Raw genomic sequence first — 17,329 nt, forward strand, 5'->3', positions numbered from 1 at the left:
TTCTGGCTTCTGGCTTCTGACTTGCCCAGCTCCAGCCATTGTGGTCATTTGGGGAGTGAACCAGTGGATGGAAGACCTCTCTTTCTGTCTTTCCCTGTCTCTGTCTATAACTCTGCCTCTCAAATAAATAAGTAAAATCTATTTAAAAAAGCATTAGTGAAAATGCATATAATTTAAAAACTAGGTAAGAATTTCATAAAGTTTGGGCATCAAAATAAACGTATCTTCTAGTTGCATTTTTCTATGAACTGTTTGGAGTCTCCTTGTATTGTCTTGTGTAGTTATTACACACCTTAAAGCAAAGGTGAGTGTGGTACAAGGAGTATTGAAGGAGCTTTTCACACACGTGCAATATGGTCCCATTTATGTATCCATGAACACACCCATAAAGATATACACCTGTTACTGCCCCCCCCCCCGATTTATGCATAGCTCCAGTCCCAGCTAAGAATGATTGCCACGAGGAATAGCCTCAGCAAGGAGGGCTGCCCGGCAGCGGGGACCCATGGCACTGGGCACAGCGGTGACTGTGCTGGTGGCCGCCCTGCTCCTGCTGATGCGTCAGGACGCGGGGCCCCAGGGAATCCCGCCAGCACGGCCAAGGCAGAGGAGGTGCTGGAGCTTCGGGAAGACTTCAAGATGCAGAACAAATCTGTCTGTATTCTGGGCGCCAGGAGGGAAACTGAAAGTACTCTAAGGAAATCTTGGAACCAGAGACTTTTCCAGAATCATTCTTACTGGCTGGAGGAAGCTCACCTTTGACAAGGAAGCTTCTAAAAATATGAAAGAAATAAGGCCGGCGCCGCGGCTGACTAGGCTAATCCTCTGCCTTGCAGCGCCGGCACCCTAGGTTCTAGTCCCGGTCAGGGCGCCGGATTCTGTCTCGGTTGCCCCTCTTCCAGGCCAGCTCTCTGCTGTGGCCCGGGAGTGCAGTGGAGGATGGCCCAGGTCCTTGGGCCCTGCACCCCATGGGAGACCAGGAGAAACACCTGGCTCCTGCCATTGGTTCAGCGCAGTGTGCCGGCCGCGGCGGCCATTGGAGGGTGAACCAAGGGCAAAGGAAGACCTTTCTCTCTGTCTCTCTCTCTCTCACTGTCCACTCTGCCTGTCAAAAAAAAAAATATGAAAGAAATGGTGGACTTTGAGAAGTTGGATGACCAAGCTTCCAGCTTTCAAGGTCATGATGTTGGATTCTGTTACCTGGGTATCACCAGAAGGAAAAAAAAAAAGCTGGGGTGGAGAGATTTGCTTGTTGACAGAGAATATGTGTTGAAGTCTCCAGAGTTGGCAAAAGCTGGAGGTGCAAACATTTCTACTCGCCATACTCTAAAGGAGCTGATAAGTGGAGGAATTTTTTATATCTACAAGTTAAGGGCGAAGTGGAAGACAGGGCTGAAGAATTAAAATTCGATCACTACTCAATATTTAGGCCTGGAGTTCTATTATGTGACAGGCAAGCGTCTCGCCCAGGTAAATGGATGGCTGGGAAATTCTCTGGGGGCCGGCGTTGTGGTGTAGCGGGTAAAGCCACCTGCAGTGTCGGCATCCCATATGGGTGCTGGTTCGAGGCCCAGCTGCTCCACTTTTGATCCAGGTCTCTGCTATGGCCTGGGAAAGCAGTGGAAGATGGCCCAAGTCCTTGGATCCCTGCACCTGCGTGGGAGACCCAGAAGAAGCTCCTGGCTCCTGGCTTCGGATTAGCGCAGCTCCTGCTATTGCAGCCAACTGGGAGTGAATCATCAGATGGAAGACCTCTCTCTCTCTCTCTCTCTCTCTCTCTCTCTCTCTCTGCCTCTCCTCTCTCTGTGTAACTCTGGCTTTCAAATAAATAAATACATCTTTAAAAATAAAAAAAGAAAACAGAGATTCCTAGACCCTACCTTAAACTTTCCAGATCAGGAGTTCTGGGATACGGCCATTGGAATATGTGCTCTCCTTATGTTAAAATTGCCTGTGGTTGTTCTGATGTTACTGGCTGGGGACCAATTTTGAAACACTTGTCTGCAGAGTCACAATGGCAGCGTAACCCTGATGGACCACAGAGATGAGCTCTGTTCTAAAACTGGTGACACTGTTGTCTCTGAGTTACCCAAGTGGTAATGAACCCTACTATGCCATTGTGTGAGTGAGTGCTGTGCCTTTACTGCTACTTTGGAAAATATAATCAAAGCCGTAACTAAGCTTATATAATTCATGGGAAAAAAGAAAAAGGAGGAATAAATGGACAAATCTTAGGTGCTTCTTCGGTTGTTTAAAAATGTCCAAGTATTCGTGGTGATAAACTAGCAAGTGGTATTTACTAAGTGCTTGCTAAGTTCTATCTTTACACGTGTTATCTGTATGTTAACCCTCTGAGCTATCCATATAAAATGATCCTGTCGTTAACCTCACATCTTAAATGGGGAAACCGAGGCTCCTTGTAGTCAGCTTCCTTGCCCAAGGGGCAAAGTGGAAAACCAACATCAGTCAGGGTTCTAACCTAGATCAGCCAGATTCTACAGCTTCTACATTTAGGTACTCTGCCAAGAGCACCTTGTAACTGTGTATTTTCAGATGACTCCAATTAATTGTTTTTTTTTTTTTTTCAGTTAATGGTTAATACATGTTGTGGATGAATAAAATTGGAATATTGGGTTTCTCCAAAACAAAACAAAACAAAACAAAAAGGATTGTTACACCTCCTTTGCTTAGGATTTATTTTGTGGCTTCTTAAAGCCTTATTTCAAAATGTGAATAAAAGATTCATTTGCTAATTTGAAAGATAGAGTGATGGAGAGATAGGGAGACACACATACACACACATACACATGCACACACAGAGAGATCGTTCATCTACTGATTCACTCCCCAAATGACTGCAATGGCGGAGGCCGGGTTGGGCCAAATCCAGGGGCCTGGAACTTTATCTGGGTCTCCCTCATAGGTAGCAGAGGCCCAAGGCTTGAGCCATCATCCACTGCCTTCTCAGCTGCAATTAGCATAGAGCTGACTTGGAAGCAGAGCAGCTAGGATTTGAACTCCTGAACCAATCCTCTGATAGTGGAGGCCAGTGTCACAGGCAGTGGCTTACCCCATTATGCCACAATGCTGTCCCCTCAAATAATTTTCAACCACAAAGAGATGTTGATGACACCGAGTAGGACAGTTTGGACTGTAAGTATCCCATTATAACATGTCTTTCATTGGATGGATATTAATAATAATAATAATAATAGTTAATATTTAACACAGAACAAGTGCTAAATATCACATGAACGGCTACTGCTCTAAATGCTTTTGGCCTGCTGACTTAGTTAATCCTCACAGCAACATTGTACGATTAATGTTACTAATCTTGTTTTATAGGGGAGGCAATTGAGGCACCAAAGAGTATCAGAAGCTCTGAAGCTTATACAATGAAGGTTGGAGGGGCGCATGGGTTGCCATTCAACAGTCTGGGCGCAGAGGAATATTTTTAACCCACTCTTACATGTCAGTTGTGGGCAACTGTTAGCAATCTTTCCAGGATTTTGAATATTAGCATCTCAGGGAGTGCTAACCCAAGGGTCATGTTGTTTTCCAGGGATGGTCCAGGCAGAGATGTCCAGGAAAGATCATAAATAGGCAAGTTGGGGTTCTGGCCAAGAGAGTCTGGGAGGGGCTGAGAATAGAATTGGTCCTTTAAACAAAGCCACTGGTTCATTGAACCAACTGTACCATGGCACCACTGTATCATTAGATAGGTTGTGTCTTTGTACAGGGTAATTGGCTGAGGGATGAGGTTCAGCCCCGATTTTGTTTGCCAAGGCCTGCACCTGCCATGGGATCATGTCTGTTTTAAGGATGCTCACAGAACCAAAGATTCCCAAGCTGTCCGCCCTTGGAGCTCCATTGTCCTGAGGGGACCTTTCCTAAATTGTATCATGGAATACTCCAGGCTAGCCCTCATGTGCCAAACAGAGTGGGATGTTCTCCTGGCCTACGATGCGTAAGGCCTAAGAATTCTCTGTCCTTGAACTTGGCTCTTTGGCTTGATCTATCTCTCAGGGTTGCTTCATTGACCAGGCCAGAGCCAGAGGTGAGCTCCTAACTATAGCTGTTGAAATAATTGGACAACTACAGAGGAAGAGACTTACAATATGCATGTAATGTTAAATTCACTTCATCAAACGGTGAGTATTTCTAAGGTTTGGGGACTCATGTAAATGCCCAGAGAGCAGGCTTAGAGTCTGTTCTGACAAGTCTAAATTGACACTAATATCTGCACAGGACTAAACTGTTAAAACATTGGTGCCAACTGGGTGCATGAGTGACATGGGCATCAAATACACAGGCTGTCACACATCAGGGACCAAGTCCTGGAGAGACCCAGGCAAGTACCAGTGTGCATATTTTATTTTTGTTACTTACTTTATTTAAAAAAATTTTTTAAAGTTAGTGTTTTCTCTTCAATGGAAGCAGAATTTCATGAATTTATGGGGTTTGCGGCTATATTTCAATGTCTATAATAGTGTGTACTGATTACATCAGAATTTTAGCCATTTTTTACGAGCCCTTGTATTGCAGTTCTTCATGAACCACACCAGTGTAGAGGCAGTTCTCTGGTGTTGTCACTAAGATGCCTTTTGGAATGCATGCATCCCATATAACAGTGCGTGTGTTTGAGTCCCAGCTCCACTCTCAACTCCAGTTCCTGCTAATGCACACCCTGGGAGGTAGAGGTAATGACACAAGAACTTGGATTCCTGCCATCCGTATGGGAGCCCTGGAGTGAGTTCCCAGCTGCCGTCTTTGGTCTGGCCCAGCCCTGACTGCTAATGGGCAATTGAGGATTGAATCAGCAGAAAAGAGATCTCTCTCTCTCTCTCTCTCTCCCCCTGCCTTTTGAATTAAATACATAATCAATCAACCAATAAAAATTTGAAAATATATACCAGCAGAATAGAATATTGTAAATTACAGTCACTCTACAGAGCTGTAGAACACTGGGCACATTCTGCCCCCACTACTAGTCTCCTTCCTTCTCTCATGCTCACTAATTTCCAGTAATCACTGTTTTAGCCTACTCTACACTGGAGAGAGAGCATTTGATGTAGAACTCTCTGTGTCTGGCTGCTCATAGTCAGAGCAGTGAAGGAGAGCTAGGCGAGAGTGTGGCATCTGCAAGTTCAGAGTCCCCCTTCTCAACTTGGATAAAGCCTTGTTGTGCAGAAGTGAACTTGGGGTGACCAGAGGGCTGGATTTCAGACAGCTGCATGGACCACCCGCTCTTGGCCTGTGTGTGCTGTGTCTTTCTCATCTCTGTGTCCTTTCTGCCTCTTCCTGTTTTCAGTCCAGTGCCTGGCACCGTCAGAGCCCCCAGCACCACTTGCTGCTCAGGCTGTGAGCGGACTGCTATTCCACCAGGGTTCTGAAGGGCTCCATTGTACTCCAGCCTTTCTGGTGCCAGCTCCCAGGGAGAGTGCTGCCCACAATGGAGCCTATGAAGCCTGTCAGCCCAGGGGCCTTTAACAACCCAGTGGGGAAAAGCAAATGCAATTTCTCCTCTTGGTTTTGCCTCAAATGCATCACAAATTGGAATTGCTCCGTGTCCGAAGGCTCATTAGAAAATGTTTCTGGAAGGCAAAGCAGCCCATTAAGGCTCATTCTGAAGAGTGGTTTTATGTTCTTCACGTTGGTGTCTAGATTTGTTAAAGATCAAGTTCAATTTTCGAAATTGCCAGATGTCTTGGCTCAGCCACAGAGCCCCAGTCAGAACTCTTGGGGGATACCCACACTGGGCAACAAGAAAGTTGTCTTTCCCTGCAAAAGCCCAATCCACTAGCCAAGGGAATCATTCTAACAGATTTCAGAGTTTGATTTCAGATCGAATTAATTTTATCAAAATCATTTTCTATTCAATGACTGATCTCAAATTGCAGTCCGTTTAACAGATTTCAGCTGCCCCGTCTGTCTCAGGGGTCACAGGGTCAGTTTGTGGATCTTTGCCACTTCTTAGGATTTACCAAAGGCGTCCAACTATTCTTCCTTCCCAACTCTCTTCTTCTTCTTCTTCATGATTATCACTTTCACTCACTGGCGTTTTTGGTCTCAGTTGTAAATGATAACAAATCTAAAACTGTTGAACTCCAATTTTCTAAGAGGAAACTCAAGCGAAGTCAAGAAAGGAAGTCAAATCCTCTTGATGTCCAGTAACTCCACACCCCTCTTATAGCAGGTCTGATCGGACTCCCTGAGGCCCTGGCTGAGCAGTGTCCTTGGAGCTGAGGCTTGAGTGGTTGGGTGGATCCTTGGAATGACCAGAAGCAGAAGAAATTAAGAGGTCCAGTGGAAATTGTGCATAAGACACAGTTCTGAAGATTGGATGTGGTGAGGTCTGAGGTGTGCTCAGGATGTGATGAGCAAGGGCTTGGGGAGAGATGACTTGGCCATGAACGTTCAGGAGATGTGAAAGGAAGGGGAAGGCGGGGGACTGCGTGGAGCAAGGAAAGGCGACCGTCAGAACGTCGGCGTCCAAGGCCCTTTGCTGAGTACTGAACCTGATGGCCAGTCAGCTCGGTTGCAAGTGTCTTGCCAGCTGTATGACATCACTTAGGGGGATGGAGAAAGAAACTCTTCCAGGGCACCATGGGTGTTGGTTCTGCGGAGCAGTCATGGAGTAGATCGCATGCATATGAGCTGTGCTCTGATTTTTCAGCTGGTGGATGTCTTTGTTTGCTATTAGCAGTTGATCGTAGAAATTTCCCAGGAAGGGGAGCCCGGAGGCCTTGGAGTCCAACCGACCAAAGAAACGAATGAATAAGTGAACAAAGGAATAAGCAGCAGTGCGAATTTTCTGGGACTTCCACAGATAATAGATATTCTAAAATTGGAGAGCTTAATTAGGCCCTCAGAAATTACTTCCTCCAATTAAGCCCATTTGGACCAATGGAAGTAACACGCCCCAGAGACCTTAGTAATACCAGCCGGTCAGTGGCAGTTCCTGGAACCAAGACCAGCTCCCCTGCCTGTTTTAGATTTGCTACCTCTGGTAGCAAAGTTTTAACCCTCGCCATGGTCACATTATGAGAGCAGTTATTTCCAAAGAGGCTGAATTGATCGGTCATTGGAATGGCTTAAGTATAGGAAAAGGATTTTTTGGGAGAAAGGATATGGAGAGGAAGGGTTTTCTGGAAGCTGGGGTGGCAGGTGCACCTCAGAAGCCAGGATGGGGAACATTGGCCTGCTTACTCTCTTTGGGGCTGAGAATGGATCTGAGTCCCTCTTGGAAGAGCATTGTAGCAAACAGATTCCTCAACCAGCAGGATAGCCAGGTATTTGTAACACCTGGTCCTTTTTTTTTTTTTTTTTTTTTTTTTTAGCAACTTGGAAGAGTCCCCTTAAGAAAACATGATAAGGTCAATGCAGGCACAAAGCAGCTTTGAAGATTAGAGCCTACACATGGTTTTCTGAGCCTGAGCAGGTTGCAGAGCTAACTATGGATCCCAAAAGACAAGGGAGGGTACCCACAAATCTGCCTTATTGATGCCGACAGGGACTCTGTGAGTCTTGGTGGATTGCAGCAAAACAAAGTCGTGTTGCAGGTTGGATCTCTGAGCATGTGGCGATTCTCTGGGATCTTTTAGGCACACTGAGGACTGTGGCATCATCTATGGGGACTCTGTGAGACTGAGTTTCTTGATCACTATCTCTTTGAATGGCCCAAGGGAATCACAGATTTTTTGCCTGTGTGGAACAAGGCACACTCTCGGAGATAGCCCTTCTGCCCTTGAAGTGACTTGTATGCCATTGATCCCACACCTGCAGGGGGGTCTTGCTTTCCCTGTTCAAGACTGGCTGTCTCCAGAACACGATAGTGTGACCGGAGAGCCGCAGTGAAGCAAAGTCTGTGTCTGGAAGCATCATGTATGTGGATATAAAGCACTGTACAAAGCAGATGTGTCTTTCAAGTTAGATTTGTTGGAGGTGGGTGTTTGCACGAGGATGGCTCACTTGACAGGTGGCTTCAATGATGTTTCTTTATGGTGCTATTATTCCAGGTGTGTTTAAAATACAGTTTCATATACAAGAAAAATGAATTTGTACTTCCTGTCAGGAGAAATCTCTTGGTATTGCAGGGAATAAAGTCTATCTGTTTAGCAAAAGGACAATGACAGATGACAAAAAGGATGTTTACCAACATTTTCCAACTCCTAAGCTCCAATGTGAGGTGAAGATCGACAAACATGCTAATTAGACAAATACTTCACAAATGTATGAGGAAAACTCAAAAGTTCCGGAGGGGGCTGATGTTGTGGCCCAGTAGGTTAAGTCAGCATCCCATATGAGCACTAGTTCAAGTGCCCGGATCACAGCTACCCTTGTGGGCAACCTAGATGGTGTTCCATGCTCCTGGCTTCCAGCCTGGCACTGGCCCAACCATGTGGTCATTTGGGAAATGAATCAGTGGAAGGAAGACCTCTCTCTCTCTTCCTCTCTGTCTCTCTGTCTCCCACCCCCTCCCTGGTCTGTAACTCTGCCTTTCAAATAAATAAATAAATAATTCTTTAACAAATGTTCAGGGAAATGTTGTTAAAGGATGCATTTACTTTAATGCAATTTTTTTGAATGCATGCGTGGTTTTTTCATAATGCGCACTTTCTGTGAACTCTTTGAAGACTCCTTGTATGTTTGTAGGAAAATGGTCAACATGGAACTCACAGTAGAAAAACTGGAGACCATTTCTCGGGACACGCTGGAGCCCACTGCCCAGTCCTGATGGGGTCTCTGTTCTCAGTCTGGATTGTGTTCTGTTCTACTCTTGGCCTTGGACTTTCTTCTCAGATGTGTGTAAAATCTAACACGCAGACTCCTACATGCAAGAAATTCCATGCATTTTGTTTCTCACCTTTCAGTGTAGTATCACTTCCAATCCCCAGGTCTGTCAATCTGGCAGAAAATTCTGCAGAAAATTTCAGACATTTTTGGATTGGTGAGGTGTATGCAATGCTAAGGCATAGCAGAGCTGTCCTGGGGGTATTGGTCATCGGTCCTCAAGTTGACTCCTCAGATGTCCTTTGTCCCTGTCCTCATGCTCTTCCTAAATGCTGACTCTCTTTGCTGCCCTCTGCTCAGCTCTGGGAGGCCAAGGCCCAGGCCACCTAGCTGCCCCTGCAGGTTTCTGCTGCTTCCTTAGACGGCCTGCTAGGGTTCAATGCGGCTGCTCATTGGGAAACCCCTTTCTCCTTTCTTCAACTCAGCCTGAGGTGTTTCAGGTGGGGAGTTGGGGAGGTGGGACGTCCTTTGTAGATCTTTCCACCCTCAGAAGCTTCTTCTAGTCTCCATCCTTAGAGGCCTGGCACTAGCTTCCCAGCGAGAGGGGATGTGTTCCACAGAATGAGAGGGATTTCTGGACCTCCGGCTGCTCTGCTTCTGCCCCCACTAAGAACCCTGGATCACTTCCTGTCTGCCCAACACTGCTGTGACTTGTTGTTTCACCCAGGGGTAGAAGCTGAAGACCTGGGACTGGCACTGAGCTAAGTGTTTAAAATGCCTGCCACCCTCCTTAGAGGAACCTGGGTTGGATGCCTGGCCCGACATCCCAACTGCAGCACCTCGCTAATGCACCCCCCAGGACGCTGTAGATGGTGGCTCAAGTGATTGGGTCCCTGCCACCCATATGAGAGACCTGGATTGAGTTCCTGGTTTCACCTTGGCCCAGCACCAGCCATTGTAGGCATTTGAAGAATGAATCAACAGATGGGACCCTCTATCTCTGTCTCTCTGTCTCTCAAAAATAAAAAAAAAAGCTGAAGTCCTCCAAATGGCCCCCAAAACTGCCCGTGATGTATCCCCCACTACCTCTGTGTCTGCCACCCCTCTACTTCCCCTGACAACTCGTTTGCCCCTTCTCACTCACTGTGCCCTTGGCCTGGGATGTTTGTTTTTTCCAGTTGTCAAGGTGACCCTCCACTCCCTTTCCTGCGGGTCTCTCCTGCATCTGATCACCTTTCTCCATTCAAGGCAGCCGTGACCTTTTCACAATCACTCCGTTTTAAGCTCTATGACTCATTTTCCCCTGAGCCTCTTACCATCCTATGATGAAATGCATCCCTTACTTGCGTACTGGCTCCGTGTCTGTCTTCCTGCTATACTCCAATGCCTAGGAAGGCAAGGAATTTTACTATTTGGTTGTTGTGGATGCTGTAGCACTTGAAGCATGGCCTGGCATATCCTGGGAGTGCAACAGATATTTTCTGAATGAAGGAATCAGTGAGTGATTATACAGAGCCATAGTATTTTCTGCTTGTGCATTTTATACGAACTTGAGCGTGCCATTGGGATGTTTCCCAAAGTTGCTGTTTATTCTGTTTAATAATAGATTTTGATGGTCTCACCATGACAGTACATAAAAAAACACACCATTCTCTTTTAACAGCTGCAATAGGATTCCACAGTAGAGCTCTAATAAAGTGTGTTCAACCAGTTTCCTTCTGATGGACTTGTTTGCAATATTTCTCTCTTACTAACAATGCTGACTCTGTGTGCATTCAGAATATTTCTCTAGGATAAACACCACGAAGTGAAATTGCTTGATGAAAGAGGTGAAATGAATTTTGACAGCTTCATTTGCATTTCTGCTCTTTCTCCTCCTAGGTGAGGATGTTTATAATCCTGTGCCTTCTCTCCTTCCCTGCTTCTTTCCTACTTCACCCTCGCTGGGGGAGAACTTTTTAACAATTTCCCGGGGACAGTGCAATGCATGGGAGCATACTACTTTCAGTTCCTGAAGACGTGGAAGCCATGAGTTGGATCTTTTGCAGAATCCGCTACGATGGATCTTTCTCTTTTGTCTCAGCTCCTTTGGCATTTAAATTTCTGTACTGCCCAAACAGGGACTTGATTATACATTTTCTTATATTGCTTCATGGAGTCAATCTTACGCCTCAATGAGGAAGTTAACTCCTGATGACAGAATCCAGTTAATTCTTTGAGGCTTCACACATCCTCTCATAAGGGTTAACAATGCTAACCATGTTGAGAGCATTCACTGGATATTTAAATCATCATGACCTGGGGGGCACACGAACCCGTGGTTTACAGTGGCCCTGGTGTTTAAGCAGAGTCTTGAGGGAAGAATGCAAGTTTTCAGATAGATCAAAAAGGGAAGAAAGTTCCAGACAGAGGGAAAAGAAGGTTCACATATGTGGAGTTGTGGAAGGGTGTGGGGGGCTTGGGAAAGTTATGAGAGATTCTCTAGGAGGGTAGTTTACTTGGCAGGTGAGAGGGGATCAGAAATCATTGAGAAGGGCAGACTTTGTTTCTGAAGACCGACTCATGACATCATGCTGTCTTTGTGAGAATATCTTTGGTCCCAAGTGCCAGAAACCCATGCACCTGGCTGAAGTCAACGGGCATACTATTTGTTCCTCCAATATGAAAGGGTTGGAGATACTTAGAGGCTGGGGGTCCAGGCCATCCAAGCCTGTCTCCTCCTGCTTTCCAGCTTCCTGATCGACAGAAGAAAGCTCTGTTTCTCTTCTCAGTTTCAGCTCTGTAGACAGAAAAGCCACTGTTGCCTGTTTCACCTTGGCCAGGTCTTCCCTCTTAGATGATTGTCAAGAGGCTGGAGTCACTAGATTTCTATTTGAGCTACAGGTTTCTACTGGGGGGAAGGAGGAGTTCTTCAAACTAAAGGGGGCAAAGGATATGAGCCAGGTGCAACCCTAACTTTCTCTTTGCTGCATTTGGTTATAAGGCTTGGCTTTCTTTCAACATCATGAAATGAAGATGTAGAAGGTTCTACATTCTTATTTCTCCCTGGTGGGCTCAAATGCCTCTAATCACCAGTGTTTGGCAGAGCTGGAGTGCCTATTAAAGACAAGCTCCTCACTTTCCAAATCCCTAAAATTAAAACCCAATCAGTGTGATGTGAGCATTATATAGAACCACGGCTGCTTCCAAGACATAGCTTAAGTTTCGACTCTTCCAAGAGGTCCCAGTGCAATTCTTCTGCTCCCCTGTGTGCTGTTTCTGGGGTCATAACTCAATTTTCTGGGCAGAATCTGTGCTTTTTGATGATTTGCTCACCTCTCTCTGGCACCCACCTTCAAAAATGCTTGTGTTCACAAGGATGATTAAGGGCCTCTCTTGAGAAACCATGAATAACGGTGTGTTTGGGGGAGGACAAGTCCCAATTATTTGATCTTGGGGTGTAAAAAGTAAATACAGCGGAAAGCAAAGTGCTTGCATCCCCCTTGGATGAGTCACAGAACCCTGTAGGTTTGGAAGGAAGGATCACAGTAATATTCACAGCTCTGTGACTGTCATAATTCGAGTTAGTTTTAACCACAATTTGGATAGGAAGATGAGAAGTTGTTATCCCAAGTTGTGGGTAAATATCTCTGAGACCATTCTGCTCAATCATTCTCCTTTTACATTTGAGCCTCTGCAAAGCTAACTAATTGCCCCAAAGTATCACAATCTATTTGGTGGCAAGAACCAAGGCAGGCACCCAGGTCTTCTACTTCCGTGTCTAGGGCACGGCTGCCTCGTTGGCAATGTCTTAAAAGCTAGCAGGCAGGATATAACAGAAAGCTTTGGCCTCTGACAGCCCAGAGGAGCATGAGGAAGCAAGAGGAAGACAGTGGTTACATAGCTACTCACGATGGCGTTTCAAAGAAAAATCAAAAATGAAATAAGAGAAGTGACAGCAGAGAACATAACGAAGTATATAAACCTGGATAAAGCAGTGCAATGGGCAATAAAAAGTGAAATAGGGTGGAGGGGGCGAGTGAATTGCAGTCACATATATCAGGAATGCTTTAGGCAGAAGAGACGCTGAGGGAGGCAGTTAGAGAGAACGGTGCCATCTCACAGAACCCATTAAAGGAATCTCCAAATACTTTGGGTCAAGTCCACTGACTCTGTGGCTTAAGGTTTGGCATCTTGGCATTTCTGTGGTATTCTCAAAGCTCTGTATACTGCCAGGAAGGGGATGAACCCACAATTTCATACTAAGGGCTGTGAAGACCTTACTTGTTTTTTGTTTGTTTGTTTGTTTGTTTTTGACAGGCAGAGTGGACAGTGAGAGAGAGAGACAGAGAGAAAGGTCTTCCTTTGCTGTTGGTTCATCCTCCAATGGCCGCCGTGGCCGGTGCACCGCGCTGATCCGATGGCAGGAGCCAGGTGCTTCTCCCGGTCTCCCATGGGGTGCAGGGCCCAAGCACTTGGGCCATCCTCCACTGCACTCCCTGGCCACAGCAGAGAGCTGGCCTGGAAGAGGGGCAACTGGGACAGAATCCGGTGCCCCGACCGGGACTAGAAACCAGTGTGCCGGCACTGCAAGGCGGAGGATTAGCCTAGTGAGCCTCGGCGCCGGCCTTACTTGGTTTTAAAGTGACTGCCAATGTATCTCCACCTCCCAAGGAGACCTCATGGTTCCCACTCACCCTGGGCCTGCCCGGTGGCCATAGCAGGTTAGAGAACTCCAGGCTTTTCCTATGACATCAATGAGAAGGCGGACATTGGGTTTGCATTTCTCAGACGCCTCAAATTTGCTAGCGTGCAGAGTTCAACCAAAGGGTCATTTTTCAGTAGTTATTTTTAACAGCTTTTTGGAAGGGGGGTAGGGGAGGGAAGTAATCTTTAACCAGGAGACAAAGAACTTGCACATAAATCTTCCTGAGCAAACCTGTGTAAAGTACTGATGCACTTTATAAGCTGTAAACTAGGCTTTTATTAGCCATTTATGAGCCATTTTTTATGATGCAAGTTTAATATTAAACTATAAAGTTCACAATGCACTTATAAAGACAAATAGACTCGTTCACTTTCTAATTCTTGACTTGGATGTCTGGCACAAGCACACCGTGCCATGTCATTTCAGCAGACTTGCCCAGCTGGGACCAAGGAAGCAGGCGTAGGATTAGGTCTGGAGATTGACAGGCACTGGGGGGTATGTTGTAGGCAGGACTGGGAGGGAAAAATCAACGGCAGCCATAAAAATAAATGCACAGGCTGGGAGATAATTTTTCTTCTGACTTTTCTGGAGCGTGGGGCCTTTATAGCCATTTAGGAAGGGAGTATTCTCTAGAGTAGCAATTCTTTTTTAGAGCAGCAGGAATATATTGCCATTTGATTTTGTGCAACCTATCTTCCTCCTAGTAGATCAGCGTGCCTGGTATTTCTTACCCAATGTGACGAAAATTAAGTTTGTTCTGAGACCTCAATGCCATGCAACTGAAATCACATAAAGGAACCAACAGGGTGGTCAATTTGGGGGTAGAATTTTAATTTGTCCCTGGGAAAGAATTACTCGGTACATAGCAATAGATTGCCCCTGATGGACCTCAAGTTATCCATGAATTATCCATGAAGGGTTCATCTAATCACAAGACATACTGTGTATTGAATCTCCAGCTTTCTTCTTTTGTTATGTTTTCTTTAAAAAAATGCATTTTCAGTTTATTTGAAAATGAGAGAGAGCGAGAAAGAGAGAGAGAGAGATTTATCATTTGCTGGCTCACTCCCCAAGCACTCACAGCAGCAGGGACCAAAGCCAGAGGCTGTAACTCAATCTGTGTTTCCCACATACGTGGCAGGGATCCAAGTACTTGAACTATCATCTGATGCCTCCCCAGGGTGTGCATTCACAGGATGCTGGGATCAGAAGCAGAGCTGGGACTTGAACCCAGGAACTCCGTTGTGGAATGGAGGTATTCCAAACTGTCCTAAGCATTGCACCAAATGCTTGAACTTAGTTTCAATCCTTTCACAGAAGGAACAATGCCCCTCTTAGACAGCACGTGTATTATTGGTATCCAGATTTAAGAATCTTTTCTTTTAGGTCAAATATTTAAATTAACTACTATTTTGAAGATGCACTAGTAGGCTCTGTCTAGTTTTACATTTATTATTCTATTTCAATTAAAGCTGGCCCAGCCCCAGCTGTTGTAGGCATTTTGGGAAGTAAACTAATAGATGGGAATGGATGGATGGGATCTCTCTCTCTCTCTCTCTCTCTCTCTCTCTCTTTCTTTTTCTTTGTGTGTGTGTCTTTCAAATAAATCAATAAATAAACACTTAAAAATAAAGACCTCTGACCTGAGACAGTGAATGAATGTGTTGCCCTGCAGTAATAAGCATTGAGTGAAGAGAAAGATGAATGTGGAACGGGCTACCTATTACAAGGGGGTCTCTTGACCCGTGGAGGTGGCCTGGATATATGGGCACTTGGAAATAAGTCAGGAGTGGGGAGGAAGAGTGGGACTCTCAGGGAGCAAGACAAGGGTACAAAAGACTTTTTTAAAAAATAAGCTTATTTGTTCATTGTCCCAGAACTAAAAATGAGCACAGAGACCTACACCAGTCCTTCCTTGGAAAGAAAAATAGAGCGTATAGATTTCTATATGCCATCAGAAATGCTGATTTGTTATTTGCTAGGGGTGGAAATCATATCTTGAGAAATTGTCTCTAATAAACACTGTGTCCATTTCAGTAATTTATTAAGTAATTTATTTTCTCATTTTTATTCATCTAAGATATATCCATCTGCCAAAGAGAGTTTCTGGTCTTTATGAGATAAAAGCTAATGACTCCTCGACAAAGGCTTCTCCCCCCTTCTTTTCTTGTTCCCTGGGGCACCTGCCCCCTCTCTGCCTGCCACAGGCCTCTTTTTCATTGATCGCCATCAAGGCTCTGCTTCCGAACAACACTGTGCAAGAGGCGGAGGTTAAACCACGCGATTCCCTACTCGTCCGCCGCGGCTCTGTGTGTTCTGTGTCCACAGCGCAGTCAATCAGTTGTGTTACTGCCCCCATGAGGTTTGTGTTGTTGGTCGTGGCTGGGAATTGTTCACCGCTGGCCTCTCAACGAGCACGGCATGTTCTACATGAATTAAATAATTATCGACACTGTCATGGTGACAGTAGTTTTACATGGTGCCTCTGAGAAGAAAAATAGAGCAGTATGGATTTGAAGGGGAGAAGCGTGCCTTCTTCTACATTTATCATTATGTGGGAAGATAGATCTTTTGTAAGCACATGTTGCAATTCAACCTGAAGCTCTTTAGAGGCTGCTGGGCAAAAAATCATGGAGGGGAGTGAAAATGAAGCCAGAGTTGTTTGCACACCAAAATATACAAAAAGAAATCATGACGGAAAATGCTTGAGCTTGGCCATTGCTTTCATTAGCCTTATTCAAGCAGAATCAAAACTTTTACTTGAAGTCATCTCTGGGTTATTTATGACCTGTCTGTGGAGAATGCTAGGCTGTGGAACCTGAAATTAAATCACTTATACTCCTGGGCCGGCGCCGCGGCTCACTAAGCTAATCCTCCACCTATCGGCGCCGGCATACCAGGTTCTAGTCCCGGTCGGGGCGCCGGATTCTGTCCCAGTTGCCCCTCTTCCAGGCCAGCTCTCTGCTGTGGCCCAGGAGTGCAGTGGAGGATGGCCCAAGTGCTTGGGCCCTGCACCCCATGGGAGACCAGGAGAAGCACCTGGCTCCTGCCTTCGGATCAGCGTGGTGCGCCGGCTGCAGCGGCCATTGGAGGGTGAACCAACGGCAAAGGAAGACCTTTCTCTCTCTCTCTCTCTCACTGCCCACTCTGCCTGTCAAAAAAAAAAAAAATCACTTATACTCCTGAGATGGTTCTAGTCTCCAATGTCTATTTCATATGGTCTTCATTACTGTGAAATGTTGGTGATTCATAGCAATAGCGACCACAGTCATTCCTTGGCACCTGTTTGGGATTGGTTCCAGGACCCAAATCTGTGGGTGCTTAGGTCCTTTATACAAAATGGCACCGCATGTTTATTTTGGGCAAAAACATTTTGGAAACCCATGCATGACTTTTTCAGGGCCTGTATTTCCGTGAACTTTTTGAAGGTCTCTTATATTTCTTCATCCTCGCTCTGCCTTGTGAACACTTGGTTGTAACTCCTGGGTGCTAAATCTTTGAGGCATAAAACCAGGTGCCCAGTAGGAGTCCACTTTTCTTAGCAACACACCATCCATCATTCCCTGAAGGCCTGATAGACCAATGGATTATGTTTCTCCACTTGTCTGGCCAAGCGCATGACCAAGTGAGGCCAATCAGGCTCTCCCAGGACTGGGCACTGGGTGTTAGAGTGGAGTCTGGATGTACCTGAACTAGACCATCGGACTGACATCACCTAGATATGCTGTGGGAGTTCCCACGATGGAAAACTACTCAGCGATAAAGAAGAATGAGATCCTGTCTTTTGTTACAAAATGGATGCAACTGGAAACCATTAATTATGTGTAGAGAAAGAAGCCAGTCCCCAAAAGACAAATATCATATGTTTTCCCTAATTCATTCTAACTACTACACAGAGTACAAAAAATA

General features: G+C 45.6%; 1 pseudogene; it reads left to right on the top strand.

The window, feature by feature from the left end:
- The first annotated feature begins 505 nt into the window (after window positions 1-505).
- Window positions 506-17,329, top strand: part of LOC100351823 (protein HTATIP2-like) — a 165,081-nt pseudogene continuing 148,257 nt past the window's right edge.

The sequence above is a fragment of the Oryctolagus cuniculus genome, chromosome 19, assembly GCF_051225735.1.
Source record: "Oryctolagus cuniculus isolate XC-2025 breed Fujian yellow rabbit chromosome 19, ASM5122573v1, whole genome shotgun sequence".
Classification (NCBI taxonomy): Eukaryota; Metazoa; Chordata; class Mammalia; order Lagomorpha; family Leporidae; genus Oryctolagus; species Oryctolagus cuniculus.